This window comes from Notamacropus eugenii, chromosome 2 (genome assembly GCF_028372415.1).
Source record: "Notamacropus eugenii isolate mMacEug1 chromosome 2, mMacEug1.pri_v2, whole genome shotgun sequence".
Taxonomy (NCBI): domain Eukaryota; kingdom Metazoa; phylum Chordata; class Mammalia; order Diprotodontia; family Macropodidae; genus Notamacropus; species Notamacropus eugenii.
Genome location: NC_092873.1, coordinates 386,406,474 through 386,418,436, shown reverse-complemented (window position 1 = coordinate 386,418,436; position 11,963 = coordinate 386,406,474). Strand labels below are relative to the sequence as shown.

General features: G+C 41.1%; 1 non-coding gene across 1 annotated transcript; it reads right to left on the bottom strand.

The window, feature by feature from the left end:
* Positions 1-3,503: 3,503 nt before the first annotated feature.
* Positions 3,504-3,622, bottom strand: LOC140530473 (5S ribosomal RNA). The gene has a single exon (XR_011975913.1). It is a non-coding gene; the product is annotated as a 5S ribosomal RNA (ribosomal RNA).
* Positions 3,623-11,963: the final 8,341 nt, after the last annotated feature.

Below are 11,963 nucleotides of genomic sequence, written 5' to 3'. Positions count from 1 at the left end.
TGCACTCCCTCCCTCCCTCACGGAGTCCTTCCTTCATTCCCTTGCATTCATTCCCTGGGCTGCGTCCATCCCTTGGAGTCCATCCGTTCACTCACTCACTCACTCACTCACTCACTCACTCACTCATTCAGTCATTCACAGCTCTGGGAGGAGGACAAGAGCAGGCGTCAGGGGTGAAATTCCCAGTCACAGTAGCAGCGGCTTGTAGATCCCTCAACCCACAGGCGCCAAAGGTCAGTGACAGGTTTTTTTCAGCTGGCTGATCAGGGAGAAGAGCCTTCCCATAACTCAGGCCTTATGTGGCGGCCAGCGAAGCCACACTGGGTTGCCTGCAGCAGCTTCCACAGCAGCCCCTACAGCAGCCCACATCCATTGCTGGATCTTAAAAACCCTGGGGGCACTGAGCAGGTGATTCTTATCTCAGCCCTGTGAAGAAGCCCAGCCCCTAACTAATACTCCTGGGAGATTTGAGCAGCTGCTCTTTATCTCACACTGAATGGCTGCCCTTCCCCTGCAGCTTATCTGAATCTCAGCCCCCAATGCTGGCTTGGCAGAACTGGAGGCCACGTGGTTGTGAAGTGGAAACTCTATTACTCAGATTCTGGGCACAAAAATATATGTTTCCTCCCAGAACAGTGTACATGCTTGATTGTACCACCGTGGAGGAACTGAGATCTTACAGACTCCCAGAGTATACCCTGCTCTTGACAAAGGACTCAAAAATCAAGTAACTGGTTGGGAAAAAGCCCAAAAAAGGGGGAAAAAATAAGACTAGAGAAGGTTACTTTCTTGGTGAACAGATATCTTCTTCCATCCTTTCAGTTAAGGGAGAACAATGCTTGCCATCAGGGAGAGACATAAAAGTCAAGGCTTATGTATCCCAAACATCCAAAATAAATATTCGATGGTCTCAGGCCATGGAAGAGCTCAAAAAAGATTGAGAAAATCAAGTAAGAGAGGTAGAGGAAAATTTGGGAAGAGAAATGAGAGATGCAAGAAAATCGTGAAAAGAGCATCAACGACTTGCTAGAGGAGACCCAAAAAAATGCTGAAGAAAATAACACCGTGAAAAATAAGCTAACTCAATTGGAAAAAGAGGTTCAAAAAGCCAATGAGAAGAATGTTTTAAAAAGCAGAATTAGCCAAATGGAAAAGGACGTTCAAAACCTCACTGAAGAAAATAGTTCTTTAAAAATTAGAATTGAACAGATGGAGGCTAATGACTTTATGAGAAACCAAGAAATCACAAAACAAAACCCAAAGAATGAAAAAAGGGAAGATAATGTGAAATATCTCATTGGAAAAACAATTGACCTGGAAAATAGATCCAAGAGAGACAATTTAAAAATTATGGGACTACCTGAAAGCCATGCTCAAAAAAAGAGCCTAGACATCATCTTTCATGAAATTATAAAGGAAAACTGCCCTGAGATTCTAGAACCAGGGGGCAAAATAGAAATTGAAAGAATCCACCAATCACCTCCTGAAAGAGATGCAAAAAGAGAAACTCCTGGGAACATTGTAGCCAAATTTGAGTTCCCAGGTTAAGGAGAAAATATTACAAGGAGCTAGAAAGAAACAATTTGAGTATTGTGGAAATACAATCAGGATAACAACAAGGTCTAGCAGCTTCTACATTAAGGAATCAAAGGGGGTGGAATATGATATTCCATAAGTGAAAGGAACTAGGACTAAAACCAAGAATAACCTTCCCAGCAAAACTGAGTATAATACTTCATGGGAACAAATGGTCTTTCAATGAAATAGAGGACTTTCAAGCATTCTTGATGAAAACACCAGAGCAGAAAAGAAAATTTGACTTTCTAACACAAGAATCAAGAGAAGCATGAAAAGGTAAACAGGAAAGAAAAATCATAAGGGACTTATTAAAGTTGAACTGTTTACATTCCTACATGGAAAGACAATATTTGTAACTCTTGAAACTTTTTTCAGTATCTGGGTAATTGGTGGTATATCACACACACACACACACACACACACACACACACACAGAAAGAGACAGAGAGCACAGGGTGAATTGAATAGGATGGGATCATATCTTAAAAAAATGAAAATAAGGGATGAGAGAGGAATATATTGGGAGGGGAAAGGGAGAAATGTAGTGAGGGAAAATATCTCTCATAAAAGAGAAAAGTAAAAGACTTTTCAGTGGAGGGAAAAAGGGGGAAGGTGAGAGAGAAAACATGAAGCTTACTCTCATCCAATTCAATTCAAATTAAGAATAAAATGCACACTCGTTTTGATAAAAAAGAAAAAACAAAAAAACGACTTTTCCACAATTTTCTGGGGTCCTTCTGATGTGACCTAAATTTATATTACGGCTACAGACAATGTTTAATTTAATATAAGTGAAATTATCCATTTAACATATAACTTTGGTTTCTACTTCTGTTTTATTCACAAATGGTTGATCAATCCATAACTATAATAAGAAACGTATTACGACTTCTCCTAATTTTCTTGTAATATTTGATTACATCTAGCTCATGTATCCATTTTGATCTTATACTGTAAATTGGTTTAAATGATTCATGAAAATCCACTTTCTGACATACAGCATAACAATTTTCCCAAGAAGTTTTAAGAAGTAAAAATACTAATATGAAAAGTTTGTCTTTACATTTGTCAAATAAAAGATTACTTGACTAATATACTATTATGTATTGGTAATACAGTCTGTTCTATTGATCGACTTTTCAATTTCTTTACATCCAAGAGATTTGATAATTGCTGCATCACAGGATTCTGGGCACGTCCCGGCGCCGCTCCTGCCCGCGCGTGCATCGCTCTGCGCGCTCCGCGGGGCCCAGGGCCGCAGCTCAGACCCCCGTGGGCCCTCCCTGGCTTGACCGCGTCCCCTTCAGCCTGGCCCTAGCGCGTGGGCGTCCCTAGGCGTGCCTAGCAGCTCCTCTGTGCCCTTCGATTCGGGGATCTGGCCGGCCTGGCACCGTCGAGTCCTTTCTTGGACGCACCCCTCCCCCCCACCCCCACCCCTACCCTCCCCCCCCACCCCCACCCCCGCCCAGCGCGGAGCCCTGCGCCCAGCTCCCAGCCGGCCGCTGCCGCCTCCCAGAGGTGCTTCCTCCACTAGCCAGCCCTGCCCACTGGGGGAAACACGCGCGTGCCCAAAGAAAACCCAAGGAAGCCCACAGTGAATGAGCGAAAGAGCGAGTGAGCGAGTGAGCGAGTGAGCGAGTGAGCGAAGGAATGGACTCCAAGGGATGGACGCAGCCCAGAGAATGAATGCAAAGGACTTAGTGAGGGAGGGAGGGAGTGCAGGATGATTTGGGGAGGGAGAGGGAGGTAGCGAGTGAGTGAAGAAGTGCACCCAGAAAAGGAGGGCAGCTCGGGGGCGCGCCCCGGGCGCGTCTCGGCGGGAGGTAGGGGCAGGGGGGCCTGGGCCGGAGCTGTGTGGCCCGAGCGTCGGGGCGGGCGGGCGGCCGGCCGTGACTGGACCTCCAGGAAAAGGGTTGAAAAAGAAAAGCCTACAGCACCCGGTATTCCCAGGCGGTCTCCCATCCAAGTACTAACCAGGCCCGACCCTGCTTAGCTTCCGAGATCAGACGAGATCGGGCGCGTTCAGGGTGGTATGGCCGTAGACAGCCAGACCTGCTCCTGGCCGCCCCAAGAGCTCGCGCCCGCGCCCGCGCCCGCGCCGCCGCCCAACGGGCTGCTCACCGGCCCGCCCCCCAGAGCACAGGCGGCTCTCTCTCTGGTCCGCTCCGGACACTAAGCATAGTAGTGATAAAGTAAGTATTAAATAAGTGCTTATTGATTTGACTCAGATCCTTTTTCTTTCCCCTTCTCAGAAGTCTATTCCCTTCAGTTTTACAATATAAAACACTTTACATGCAGCATAACAGTTACATTCATCACCAAAAATACGAGGAAGGACATATTGTCAGAAAGGAATGGTCAGAAATACAGTTTAGGTTTAGAGGTTAAGCTGGGCAGAAATTTTTTCTATAGAGTATGAATTATTCTCTGAACCATGGCAATTTAAGGTGATCTTCCCTATTTCCCCGCAAAAGACAATGTGATAGAAGGAAAGAACTACATTTCCCCTGAGGTTGTGGACTTCAGTGATGGACCTTATTGAAATTCCTAGGATTTCAGTGCTTGTGAGAGGGTGTATTTGTCAGAAAGAGTGATTGTGGAAATTGAATCAAGCCTGTCTAGGTCCTTTTGGAAAATATAGTCCTTCTCACAAGGAAAAACGCTATCCACCTCCAGAGAGAGAAGTGATGAATTCTGAGTAAGATCGAACCATTTTTTTTCACTCTCCTTATTTTTCTTGCTTTTTTTCAATATGATTAATATGAAAATGTATTTTGCATGTCTTGACAAACTATCATATTGGTTGCCTTCTCAATGGGTGGGGGAAGTGCTGGAGGAAGAAAGAGAATTTGGAACTCAATTTTTTTTATATATTAATTTTATTTATTTTCAGTGTTCTACAATCACTACCATATAACTTAGATTTTTTCCCCCTACTTTCCCCCTACCTCCCCTCTCTCTCCTTGAGAGGTCATACAATTTTATATAGGTTCTACACACACATGCTTATTAAATACATTTTCTCTATAGTCATGCTGTGTAGAAGAATTATATACTATATATATAGAAATCATATAACAAACCTAAACATAATGCACACAAAAAAATGATCTGCTATATTCTGCGATTGAATTTCATAGTTCTTTCTCTGGATGTTGAAGGCATTTTGCCTTAAAAGACCATTAGGAATTCTTTTTTAAGTCCTTGCATTGCTACGAAGGAACTCAATTTTTTAAAAAAAGAATGTTAAAAATAAACATATTTTTTCCAAAAAGGAAAAATATCTTTTCTCTCAACTGTACACCTATTTTTATTCAGGAAACCATAAGGTTTCTACCTTCCTGTGTTATAACACCCTTGTATTACATTCATAACAAGCCCTCAGCATGCATGTTGCCTCTGGAGAGATGAAGCACCTTCAGGGACTATCTCCTGGGTAGTAAATGGGTAATGAGGTAATCTTTCACTAGCTTCAAGAAAAGTGTGACTTGCATCTGGTAGTCGAGGGGTATAACATCAGAATTAGGATAGGAATGATGACAACAAAAATGTGACAAGACTTCATAAATCATAGACAATGCCAGAAAAACCTCTTTCCTTTTGGATGGGGTTGCAATTTTGATGGATAAGAGGAATGCTACTTTTCTAAAATGTTACTTTTATTCTGAACTTGAACACCAAGAATAAAAGAGCATTTCCATATACATAGCAAAGCAGAGAGAGAGAGAGAGAGAGAGAAAGGGGGGGGGGGGAATCTCCTTTCCATACCATTAGATTTTTCCAAAAAAAGAGTATGTACTAAATTCTATATATGACTTTCAAAACTGTCCCATTTTGTACCTTTTTCTGAATTCACTCCTTTTCTCTTTGTATTTTAAAAAATGTTACAGTGACCCTCTTTTTTGACATCACTTTTACTATTGAAATTGAAATATCAAGAGAAAGAAAAGAGGAGTAGCCACGTCCAAAAATGTATGGTTCTGTACCTTGTGCCCAGCATTTACATATCAGGAGGTATGTAATATGCTTCATCTTAGGTATGAAGGGAATCCCATAGTTATAATTTTCCTAGGCTTTTTACAAGTATTTCATTTTACACCAATGGAAGGAGTATCCATACCAATAAGATCACAGATCCATTAAAATGTGTTAACTATATATATAAACATCTTCTTCAACATCATTATTTTGAGAATTTACTTTAATTACTGGAATCTGGCTAGATAGAAGTTCTTGGAAGAAAGAGTATTTTTAGTGAACTGAAAGCTCATTATGAGTCAACAAGATCTATGACACCTGTAGCTTTTCCTTTTTTTCACCCAAAAAGCTAAATCAAACTTAGGCTGCATTAAGAGAAGTGTGGTATCTAAAGAAGAGGAATGGGTTCTTCCTTTGATATAACCACAGAGTTAGCAATCAGGGGGACTCAACCCACTAATGAGTCATATATAGTCAGAAGTAGATAGAATCCTAACCACCATCCACACATGCTGAAGACACTAGTTAATCTCCAGGAATAGTGACTGAGCATGCTCCAAAAGAGGTTTGGGAGAGTGCACCCACTAGAAAAGGATGCCATTGACAAATTGGAGAGTATCCAGAGGAGTGTGATTAGGATCATAAAAGATGCTGCATTCATGCCATAGGAGAATTTGTTGAAGGAACTAGGGATACCTAACCTGGAGAAGAAAAGACAGGAGGAACCTATTGGTTGGTTTTGTGTGCTTGAAGGGCTGTCATGTAAAAGAGGAATTAGATTTGTTTTGCTTGACTCCAGAAGGCAGAACTGGGAACAAAGAGCACCAATTACAAAGGGCAGATAATGGCCACTAGAAAAGAAAATCCTTTAATGAATTAAAATAAAATAAAATAAAAAATCCTCTCCAGAATTGGAGTGGACTGCTTCAGTACATCATGGATCACCTTTTACTTGCCTAAGATGAAACAGCTAGTAAGTAGTAGAGCTGAGTCGGGAGAGATATTCGGGCCCATCTAGTGCAACTGGTTGGACAAGAGTCCCCTCTGCAACATACCCAATAAGTAAATGGTCATCCAACCCCTACTTGAAGAACTCCAGTGATGGAGACCTGTCATCTCCAGGGGCAATCCATTCCATTTGAACTCTATTGTTGTTAAATTTTTCTTAAGTCAAGTCAACATTGGCTTCTTTGCAATTTAACTGATTGCTCAGTCCTTCTCTCTAGAGCCAAGCAGGAAAAAAAAATTATCTTCTCTCCCTTCAAATACTTGAAGATACTTATCATGTCCTCATCTCCCTCTCCCCCAAATTTTTATCTTCTCTAGATTAAATACTTCTAGTCTTTTCAAATAATCCTCAGAGAAAATCACCTCATTACCCTTCACCAGTCAAGTGGGTTCTCTAACTTCAACTACTTTCCACAGCTATTGTTACTTCATTTTCATGTCTACAGGACCAGAAGCCTCTAAAAGAGACCCAGACCCTATACAGGTCATTGGAATCTGGGAAAGTCAGTCACTCTCCTCTTGGAAATCCCAAGAGGAGAGGAGCTCAAGAGGCATTACCTGGAGTAAACAAGGTACTATTACTTTAGTAACTCCAGAGGAAGAAATAAGAGTGATTGAGAAAAAATACAGAGACTAAGTGAATGTAATCATCAGTAACTATTCCCAACAAATCAACATTCTGAAACTAGAGGATGCAGGAGTCTACAGAGCTCAGATAAACATAAAAAACTCCCATATAACCTTCAAGTCTATGATGAGTATCAAGCACGATCAAGCAGTTTCTATCTTAAGTTTTTAAAAGAAGAAATCTATTACCTCTCTAGAAAATAACAGTACTCTTACTGATTATGAGGCTGCATGTCTCAGAAAGTTACTGCAGTTATGCCAACTGGGGCTACAGATGAATTATAAAATGGACTAAATGGACTCTATTGACCCTATCAGTCCTAAATTCCATGACTCTGTCTTCCAAAAGAGAGTCAGATTCTGGCTGTCCAAAAATAGAATGGCTGCTTACCAAGGTAATGAGATCTTTAAGTAGAAGCTAAACATTTGGCAGGTATGCATTAGACAAGTGTCCTATTCGTGTACCAATTGAATTGGAAGATCACGGAAGTTCCTTCCAATTTGAAATACTTTGAATCTATTCCCACTGTCCCTATCACATCCCCAACTCAACAAATAGAGGGTTTGGAGTTGAGAACTGAATTTTTAAAAGAGGAAGTAATAGGTGGAGCACCCTGAAGCAACTGGTCTCTACTAATAAAGAAGGAAGTCAAATTAACACTAAAAATTAAGAATACTGCCCCTTTTCTCTTCCTTTGCTTCATGACATTAATCAAACTGAAGCTTAAATGAATCCTATTTCCTAACTGTTGATGCAAGGCTTCCCTACCTGACTTCCTGGATCCTTGTTTGCCTTCTCTGTTATTTATTCTCCTCCATAAAGGTGTTGGCAAATAACCCATTTAATAAAATAATTGACATTTATAAAGGGTTTCAAAGTTTGCAGAGTGCTATCACATTATCTCACTATTTCATGTTGAATCTACAATAACCTTTCAAGATAGGTATTGCAGGTATATTAATATCATGTTACTAATGAGGAAACCGAAGTTCATAGAGAGACTAAGTGACTTGGCTACCTACTTGGTCACCTGGTTTGTGAGTTTCCAAAGCAAGAGTAAAGCCAGATCCTCTTGACACCAAGCGTAAGGCTCTATTTATTACAACATGGTTCATGAGACTGCCTGGTAGTTCAGTTATCTGTTATCAGTTGAACAATGGGCCAGAGATAGGGAACCTGAGGCTTTGAGGGTACATGTGACCCTCTAGGTCCTCAAGTGCAGCTCTTTGAATCCAAACTTCACAGAATAAATCCCATTAATAAAAGGATTTGTTCTGTAAAACTTGTACTCAGTCCAAAGGCTGCATGCAAGGATCTAGAAGGTCATATGTGGTCTAGAAGCCACAGTTTCCCCCACCCACCCTGATTTAGACCAATCAGTCAACAAACATACTATGTGCTGGGCATTGCACTAGAATTGAGAATACAAAAATGAATTAGTTTTTTCCCTCTCAAGAAACCTGCATTCTATTGGAAAGACATCAAATACATATACAAATGTATATGAAATATATAAAAGATAATTGAGGGCAGGGATAAACAGCTGGAAGGATTAGGAAAGACCTCTAACTGAACATGCTTGGGTTGAGTTTTTAGTCCTGGCTCTACTCATTCAGTAGCTTAGATAGACCCTACCTATGAATATACTTAGCCCCCCCATTCTGTTCTTCCAGTCAGAGCAGGTCCCTTACTCCCCAAGTCAAACCAGGCAACCTCACTCTCAAGGCTTCATGGGATAGATCTGAAATTTCCCTTTGAACTAACAGCATCCAGCAAACTCAGCAATGGGAGTAGGAGAGTTTGATCATAAAAAGAAGAGTAAAATTGTTATTGACTATTAAATCTTAGAGTCAGTTTAATAGCTTGCAACTCTGAGGAGAGTGTAGCTGCTGAACCCCAGCTGAGACATGTCCTTTATTATGTCTCCTTTCATTCCCTTAATAGAGTCACCTCTAGGAAGTGAGCAAAGACAAAACTGGTGGGGAATGGAGGCAGGTGGATGGGATTCCATAATCCTAGCATAAGCAAACTCCTGAGACCCAGGTGTCTGCTCTGGGAGGGTGGGGAGAACGAGTTGCTGCTTCCTTGGAGATGGGAACAGACTTGGTGAAACTGTGATACAATGATAAGAGCACTGGATTTGGAATCAGAAGACTTGGGTGTGAGTTCTATGCTTGCTAGTAAATATCAAGGCAAACTTCAACAAGTCACTTATTCTGTCTGAGTCTCAGTTCTTTATCTGTAAAATGAATGTATTGGACCAGATCAGAGGTTTTTAATCTAATGCCTACAGATCCCCAAAGTGTCCTTAGATAGATTTCAAGAGGTATGTGAACTGAGATGGGGAAAAAAATTGTGTCTTCATTTTCACTAACCTTTAACTGAAATTCATCATTTCTTTTTATTATGATTTTTAAAAACCAAACATTATTCTGAGACAGGGTCCAGAGGCTTCACCAGGCTACTATAGGGTCCATGACACAAAAAAGATGAAGAATTTCATACTAAATGACCTTTAAGGATCCTTCTCTCTCTATGAGTTTAAATTTTATTTCTCTCCTCACTGCTACCATTATCTCTAAGTAATCAGTTTTTCTTGCGGGGGGGGGGGGGGGAGGGGGGGGGGGAATATGGACAATTTGCTTGATTTTCATTCATTTCCCTAATGGTCACCCTTGGATCCAAATTCTACTGGACCCATGCAGGATCTGTCATCCAAATCTCCTGGACACCCTGTAATGCTAACTGGAGCTACACATGCCCACAGTCCAGAATCCTGTAAGCCTTAGCAGATTCTAAGTCACCCCTTCTTGTGATCTCTGCTCATGTACCATCTCTTTCATTGTCTTTAGGTGACTCTCAGCAGCCCCTCAGCAGCTGCAAGGGTTTGACCTTAAAACTATTCTCAAGAGACTTAAGAAATTTTCATCCCCAGCTTAAACCCTACAAGAACATCTCATGCCAGATGAAGTGCACAACCATCCAGACCTAAATCCCAAGTGTCCTCTGAAAAGCAACCCTGTCCTCCTCTTTCTTATTCCTGACTCTTCTCAAACAAATTTCTGCATTTTAATAGCTACAACGACTCCCTAGGCTTCCTAGAAAATAACAGTGTGGGAACTCAGTCTAACTGCTTACACAGTTGTCAGAATGTTCTATGCATTAATGGCTATAGAACTCCAGCATCTCAGAGGTCACATATCTAAGCATGCACAATATGCATCTGAAAACAAGGAAGAAAAGAGCTAAAATAGAGTTCACAAAAGTCTATGTATAAAATTCCCAAACTCACATTATTCAGAGCCCATTTGCCTCTATATTTGCACACAGTTCTAACAAATCTGGTTCTCTAGTTTCCCAGGCCACAATAGGCTAAAGAAGGCCATTGAAAAGATAGTTTGGGTAGGGGTAGAGTGTTGTTAGAGGCAGCAATAATAAATGACCACTGACAGCTTGACAGTAAAGGAAGGGGAAAAACTGTACAAAGCAGACACCTGAAATCAACATACATCTTGGGCTGTTGGCCAGAGGGGCAAATGACCCATACATAACCATAGAACTCATTTATCATAGCCTATGAATGGATCCTTGTGTTAAAACCATGCAGAATAGTGGTTCATTTTCATAATGATGACCTTGATTCATCTGGAAAATATTAATTTGTGTTCAAACCATTCTATTTACAATAGCACAGAAATGATATAGGGATGAGCTGGTAGAAGAGTGAGGGAGATGGAAAATGAATGTCTAGAAATGAGTAGGAAGGACTGAAGTTAGGGGAAGGGGGAGGGGTGCCTGAGAGTCCAAAAGGAAATTACATGGCATAGAAAGCAAGAGATAGAGTAAAGGACAGGAACTGAGGTGGTCAGGGAAGGAGCAAGGCCTAGACCTAGCCTGGTCTGGTAGTGAAAGAACCACTTATGAACCACTAGAGAATGAGTAAAAGAATCAAATTTTCAATTTGATTAACATTTATTAAGCACCTACTATGTGTTACACACTGTGCAAAGTGCTGGGGATACAAATAAGAAAAAGAAAGACAGTCCTTCCTCAAGGAGCTTACAATCAATTTAGAGAAAGATAACACAGAAAATGAGTAGGGAATAGGGAAGATGATCAGATACCAGGGGTATCTTGTTCCCTGGATCTGAAACCTGGCAAAGCAGCAGATGTATGGCAGAGTGAGCTAAAGTCCAGTTTCTGTCTTCCATAAAGTAAGGCTTTAGGAGGAATTTGGTACTCTTTCTTTCAATCCTCCAATCAGAGGGGTGGTTGAGGAAAGTGGTATCCAGGCTGAAGTTAACAGCATGATGATGAGATTAGAAATTTATCCTCACCTCAAACCAAACTAGGTCTGGAAAATTACCTAAAGTCCAAAGAATGGAATAAAATGAGTATGAAGGATTTCTTACTCTCTGTGGCCTGTCAGTGTTTCTTGGGAATAGGAATAAAGGGGTAGAGGACAGAGTTAAGTGCCAATGGAGGGAAGGAAGGTGAAGGTAATTAAGAGGAAAACAGGGACATTGTAGAAGAATAATCAAGGGCCTGGAAACCTCTTTAAGCTCTGGACAAAGGGAGCTAATGCTTAAATTTCTAATCTACTTCCATAGGGCCAGGAATCTCAGAAAGGAACTCAGCTCTCACAATAGTGATTGGGACCCTGGGGGACCTGATCACTTTCCCACTGGAGATTCTATCAGGAGTTGAGGGCATTGTCTGAATTTCAAATACTTCTCTTATCAAGACAGAACCAGGAAAAATGGGAAAGCTG